Here is a 7,026-nt window from a genome sequence, read left to right as displayed (position 1 = left end):
AGACTTCTTGTTTAGGGGAAATTGGTTTTCTTTCGTTCTCCATGCCATGACCTTTCGGACGTTCACCCCACAGAGCCGACATCTGCACCTGCGTCTAGCCGGCAGGAAGAGTTAATTCAATTAATGGTTCAGCCAATCAGCGAAGAGGAAAGCGAAGGCTAATTAATATTCATAAGCGGGACCACACAATACGTTAACTTGAAGACTCAGGCCGTACAGACTTCTCGCCAGGATTTTTTCAAAGCGTCGGACAGGGGTCCGGGGGCCGCCGAATGTCCCTGGCGGGGTCCAGGGGCATGGCCACTGTGGGGGGGACCCAGGTGGGCGAAGCCCCCCCGGAAGCTCTTGCATTTTAGACTATTGAGAAGGCTTCTTTTATCAGTTTTTTTAGGGCCATATCTACGATAATCGTAGCAGTCACTTACTTCTCTTCAGCAGTTTGACTTTAGAATATTTCGGGTCAAAGCTTCAAAGACAACTACAACCTCATAAACAACAAACTTTACTTAGCTCAACAGTATACAAAAATATTGTACGGGTTGCCATCCTTAGTTGAAGCGCTTATTTATAGCGCTAGTATCTTCGCTGCGCCGTTAGCCGCCGTGCGACTTTTGTTGACGGTTTGATATCCCTACGTCGCCGCCTCGCTGATATTCCCACGGACATTTTTCAAGAAAAATACCCAGCAAAAACGCTGTTCTGCGTCAAATTCTATTCTATAAAATATGTGGGACTCAGTGTTACAGTCTAAATATTTTGTAGAAGCACCGCTGTAGGAAAGAAGGTCCAAGCAATGTAAAACATCACGTAGCATGAAGTTCGCTGTCAACTGGCACACAGCACATGACTGTTTGAAACACTAAGTCTAATCAACAGCCGTGTTTGATTGATAGCCGGCGGTCCTTTGATGAAGTCGGCGAAAGGTGCCTTAGTTAGAAAATCTGCGTTTAGTTTTGATGCGTAATTATAAGTTAGACAGTGGCGAGAATGATTATTTTCTCATCAATATTTCTCTTCAGAATTATTTGAACTTAATTGTACATCTAAACAATTGGCTTACCTGTGCAATGTTTATATGATTAATGATCAGTGTACTGAAATCATGTGTAACGTATGGCTCCTAGTCAATAGATCAGCATTTTCTCTATAGTGACCACCTGTCTATAGTGGCCACATTTCCTAGTGCTGTTGTTGTTTGACATAAACTTTGAACATTTAAATTGTAAGTAACTTTAAACTGCCAGAGTTTCAGCCCAATAAAACACTCTCAGCGCCAGGGTATGAACAGACTGACCAGACAGACGAAAATAAATCCTCGAACAAGGTTCAATTGTATCTTCCGGGTCTGGCAGGAAGGTGTTAAACTAAAATAAGAATAGGCTCGATGGCTGATTGCATACAAAGTAAAACAGTTTAACAGTTTTACAGCTTGAAGAAAACAAATGCTCCTACAGTACCTGCACCTGCTTGATAATTATTAAATCGTATGCCCTACTTGAATAAAAAAAGTTCACTGCAATAATAAATGTACCCACATCACAAGGAGCTTATACTTTTTTAAACTTACACCTAGTTATCGTACTGAAAATTGTTAATGACATTACATGAAGTCATTCAACAATTTTCAGTCATGATGAAAATTTTCTGAATGGAAGGTGTGATTATTGTCATTTTCTGAAAAATAGAAGCAAGCTCTGTTTTTACCTGGAATCAATTCACAATACCAGTCCACTTTGGGGGATAATGTACTGTTAATATGATGTTCCATTTTTGCGCAGGGGTGATTTGGAACAGTCCAATGTTGCGTGGGAAGGGGTATGGCTGAAATATGCTGTATTTGCTCTTAAGCAAATGTCGGCCTTTCTAGTGAAATTTCCCTCTTTGCCCCGTTCTGTAAATTGAGATCTTTTTTTTAAATGTAGAAAGATACAAAATCAGGTGACAAATACCCTGGAGGAGCCTTACGCACAGTTCATTTAAATACGTACCCACTTATAAACAAATGTAGCTGATTTTGAAGATATAAGAATGTAAGTTCATCGCATGGAATGCGCCATCTGCAAACGGAGGTAAGGACAACCTCATGTTGTCTTGATGACGGAAGTCAGTTCTGGGGACACCAAGAAAGTTAATAGAAACAGAAAAGAGACGCCGATTATATATGGATTGGAAGTAATTAAAATTACAGTGTGCAGTGTTTTGATTGGCGGAGGCCGGTCAACTGATTGTCTCGGCCGTTGATTGGACTAATCAAGACGGAAGTTGGCCTGGCCGATTACATCAGAACATGCTGTATTTTAACCTTGGTATTACACTGCAAATATATTTATTTCAAATGTGCAATGTGTTAAGTTATTGCCCATTATCAGTACAACATGTACGCCACCGTTAAACTTCTTGGTTAAATTTCAGCGGTCTGCCTGAATACCACAAACGACTCGGAAATACCACAAACGACCACAAACGACTCTAAAATGCAGTGTATATGGGTCAAATACCTTGTGTGGCGCTCTGGAGACATTGTTTACACATTTATGAATTTAAAAAACGCAGCAAGTCCTGCGTATTCACCAGTTATTTCAAGTTAGTCCGCCGGTTTCAAGATCGAAGCGATTCTCGGCCGCCATGTTGGATCGCCCGTGCTAGGAGTCTGCATGGGGAAGTTCTCGATACCTTCCACGGCTCCATAGACGACAGGACGATAAAACTATGGACGCTGTTGGTTCATAGATTATAGCATGGCACTATTCTATCATTGTCAACTTATAAAACTTGTATACTTAGTGCTTGTCAGCCTCAATGCAAGCACGCATTCATTGACAGCGCAGAATCGCTTCGATCTTGAAACCGGCGGACTAACTCGAAGTAACTGGTGAATACGCAGGACTTGCTGCGTTTTTTAAATTCATAAATGTGTAAACAATGTCTCCAGAGCGCCACACAAGGTCTTTGACCCATGTACACTGCATACTAGAGTCGTTTGTGGTATTTCCGAGTCGTTTGTGGTCGTTTGTGGTATTTAGGCACACCCAAATTTCAGGAGAAGAAAATTCAGGTGCACTCCACATGCAAATTATGCTAATTTTTCAATGTCTTCCTATATTACCCTACCTATGCCTAGACTCAAATTTACTTCGACTTAACACTTATCATTACTTAGTTACTAGTTACGCCTTCCCATTAGTTCGAATTCTCGGTACATATTTTGTGCGCGAAATCTCATGTATAACCTCCTTGGTGAAATTATCGTCAAATAGCATTGACCTCTGACCCGACGCTGCTACTGTACTTGGCTGTCATCCAACGCATAATTTATGATAATGAGGCTTGGTTCACCCTTGAAGTTGATATACACGAGTTCAAGTTGATCATTGTAACATCTAATTGATATAGGCATTGAGGCGTATACGACTAAATGAATTAATAAATAAGTTGGTTCTCAATTAATAGATAAATTGTTAGAGGTCCCAGCCTTCCTAACATATAAATATAGCGTAAAATCGTTTTGGTTACTGAAGTTGACCACAATCACAATGTCGTTGTCCCCAGTGGCGGGCAGAGAATCGACCTTTTATCGATAGCTTTGCGCAGAGGCGATATCATAGCCGATGAGGTCCAACCGAGGCGTGATTATTGCTAGTTGAAAACTTTTCCCAATACCCCGCCTGGGGGACGTGAAATACCGTCCACTATGGCAATTTTTGTGAGCCCCTACGGGGGCCCCATCATCAAATAAAAAGCAATTTAACACACAAGATCAACAGATACTCTCCAGTCTCGGCCCTTGTTTTTAGACGTTTTACTATGCGCTCAACCCGCTTAGATACAGAAATGTTGGACAGTTCATTCCCCATTGCATACGAAAAAGAAGTCAAACCACTCAGATAGTTTAGATAGACATAGATTTAAATAATAGGACATGTTCATGTTCTGTATACCACTGTCTTACTTTGCAATTAGCCCACTGGTATGATCTTGCAATAGAATATCATTATTTAATCCCGGGCTTTCTATTTTGTGCTACTTTCTTCATGTCTTCCACCTTGGATAAAAGAAAGACTAAAAAAAAGCGTCGAAAACAGCTTTAGCCGAACCTCTGCTTGGAGAATACTAGTAGTCAACAGGTTCTTCCAGTTATATACATCTATTGTTTTGCCAGTCAGTTCATTCAAGTGACGTGATAGTTTTGCCAAGTGCTGAACGTGTCTTGAATTAGATCCTCGATGTGAAATGCTTTGTACATTTAAACTGGTCTTGGATATGTCCCCAAATAGATTGTGATGTAGTCTTTCTCGGTCATATTTTTGTTTTATGTGAAAAACGCAGAGGGAACTCCTGGACGCTAATCCTATCGGCGTTGTTTGCGTCAGCCATCTCGATGATGGCGATGTTGGTGACGTCATCATTGCTGATGCCGAGTGTCGCCATGCCTGCCTTCAGCACGTCACGTGTGATGAAACGACTGCCATCCTGTCGGAGTAAAGTTATAAGTTTTCAATTCAATACCAGTTCACTTTTAACCTATATCCGTTGTCTAACAAAAAACATTGCTATGGATATTAGGGTTCCGGTTCGGAATAAGACGCAAATCAGAGGTTGTCTCCATAGTTTTCGCTCTAGATTTTTCGGCTATCGCTTTAGCAACCTATAATCTTTTATACTCCTCTAAATGCTTGTTGTTCGTAGCGTTTTATGGTGTCGGAGATTTGATCGTGCGGCGAACACTTCCTGGTATTAGTGCGCGCGATAGCGGTAAAGCGTTTCGTCGCCTGATTACCCAGATCGTGCGTTCTATGTGCGTTTTGGGTGTTTTAGCGCCATCGGAGCTCGCGGAAAACGTATCGGATAACTTTTTTCCTTTTTACTCAGTATGCAGAAGAAGTCTTGACCTTCATTGCCATATTAGTCATTATCCCAGGAAAACTGATTTTTACCGTGTAGCGGCCTGTAAAAAATGGCCCGTTTTGGGCCCAAAATGGCATTTTTGCAAAGGCGCGGACCTGCGGAAAGTTTTCGGGGTCCAAAAATGAAATTTCCCCAGACCGGCCGAGATGGCCCGTTTTGGGCCCAAAATGGCATTTTTGCAAAGGCGCGGACCTGCGGAAAGTTTTCGGGGTCCAAAAATGAAATTTCCCCAGACCGGCCGAGATGGCCCGTTTTGGGCCCAAAATGGCATTTTTGCAAAGGCGCGGACCTGCGGAAAGTTTTCGGGGTCCAAAAATGAAATTTCCCCAGACCGGCCGAGATGGCCCGTTTTGGGCCCAAAATGGCATTTTTGCAAAGGCGCGGACCTGCGGAAAGTTTTCGGGGTCCAAAAATGAAATTTCCCCAGACCGGCCGAGATGGCCCGTTTTGGGCCCAAAATGGCATTTTTGCAAAGGCGCGGACCTGCGGAAAGTTTTCGGGGTCCAAAAATGAAATTTCCCCAGACCGGCCGAGATGGCCCGTTTTGGGCCCAAAATGGCATTTTTGCAAAGGCGCGGACCTGCGGAAAGTTTTCGGGGTCCAAAAATGAAATTTCCCCAGACCGGCCGAGATGGCCCGTTTTGGGCCCAAAATGGCATTTTTGCAAAGGCGCGGACCTGCGGAAAGTTTTCGGGGTCCAAAAATGAAATTTCCCCAGACCGGCCGAGATGGCCCGTTTTGGGCCCAAAATGGCATTTTTGCAAAGGCGGCGGACCTGCGGAAAGTTTTCGGGGTCCAAAAATGAAATTTCCCCAGACCGGCCGAGATGGCCCGTTTTGGGCCCAAAATGGCATTTTTGCAAAGGCGCGGACCTGCGGAAAGTTTTCGGGGTCCAAAAATGAAATTTCCCCAGACCGGCCGAGATGGCCCGTTTTGGGCCCAAAATGGCATTTTTGCAAAGGCGCGGACCTGCGGAAAGTTTTCGGGGTCCAAAAATGAAATTTCCCCAGACCGGCCGAGATGGCCCGTTTTGGGCCCAAAATGGCATTTTTGCAAAGGCGCGGACCTGCGGAAAGTTTTCGGGGTCCAAAAATGAAATTTCCCCAGACCGGCCGAGATGGCCCGTTTTGGGCCCAAAATGGCATTTTTGCAAAGGCGCGGACCTGCGGAAAGTTTTCGGGGTCCAAAAATGAAATTTCCCCAGACCGGCCGAGATGGCCCGTTTTGGGCCCAAAATGGCATTTTTGCAAAGGCGCGGACCTGCGGAAAGTTTTCGGGGTCCAAAAATGAAATTTCCCCAGACCGGCCGAGACGGCCCGTTTTGGGCCCAGAATGGCATTTTTGCAAAGGCGCGGACCTGCGGAAAGTTTTCGGGGTCCAAAAATGAAATTTCCCCAGACCGGCCGAGATGGCCCGTTTTGGGCCCAGAATGGCATTTTTGCAAAGGCGCGGACCTGCGGAAAGTTTTCGGGGTCCAAAAATGAAATTTCCCCAGACCGGCCGAGATGGCCCGTTTTGGGCCCAGAATGGCATTTTTGCAAAGGCGCGGACCTGCGGAAAGTTTTCGGGGTCCAAAGATAAAAAAACTCGAAGTTTTGCTGCAGTACCAAGGTCACACACAAGGGGGCCCAGAATCGACATTGACCTTTCCAAACACCTACCCACATACCAAGTATCATTACAATCCATCCAGAAGTTCTAAAGTTATGCTGACCACAAATATCCGGGCACACATACAGACAGACAGACACACACAAAAAAAACCTTTGCCTCCATTTTTCATGTATGAGCTTTATTATCTTACATGCCAGTATAAATTTTAACGTACGACGCAAAGGAATCCGAATAAAACAATACATTTCTGGAGTGAAGATTTCTAAAACAATCGTTCAAAATACATGTATAACACTATTGTTTCAGCAAGTTATTTTCCTTTCCCTCGGGTGGTGATAGATGCATCATAAGGTCTCATTGATGAGTTTCTTCTTCCCATAGACTTCTATGTTATAATTCGTGGTGTAAATGGGCGCGTTTATAATGAAGCTACGTGAAATTTCAGCAGATTTTTCATTCTATGTCGAGCACATTTACCCTATATGGTGGGAAAAAATTGCCAACGTA

The 7,026-nt window shown here is 43.7% G+C and overlaps 1 non-coding gene across 1 annotated transcript; it reads left to right on the top strand.

Annotated features, from left to right (window-relative positions):
• Positions 1 to 3,579: 3,579 nt before the first annotated feature.
• On the top strand, positions 3,580 to 3,720 carry LOC118428341. The gene has a single exon (XR_004832644.1). It is a non-coding gene; the product is annotated as a U4 spliceosomal RNA (small nuclear RNA).
• The last annotated feature ends 3,306 nt before the right edge of the window (positions 3,721 to 7,026 follow it).

This window comes from Branchiostoma floridae, chromosome 12 (assembly GCF_000003815.2).
Source record: "Branchiostoma floridae strain S238N-H82 chromosome 12, Bfl_VNyyK, whole genome shotgun sequence".
In the NCBI taxonomy this organism is placed as follows: domain Eukaryota; kingdom Metazoa; phylum Chordata; class Leptocardii; order Amphioxiformes; family Branchiostomatidae; genus Branchiostoma; species Branchiostoma floridae.
The sequence above is the reverse complement of the archived record's forward strand: the minus strand, read 5'-3'. Positions and strand labels throughout refer to the sequence as shown.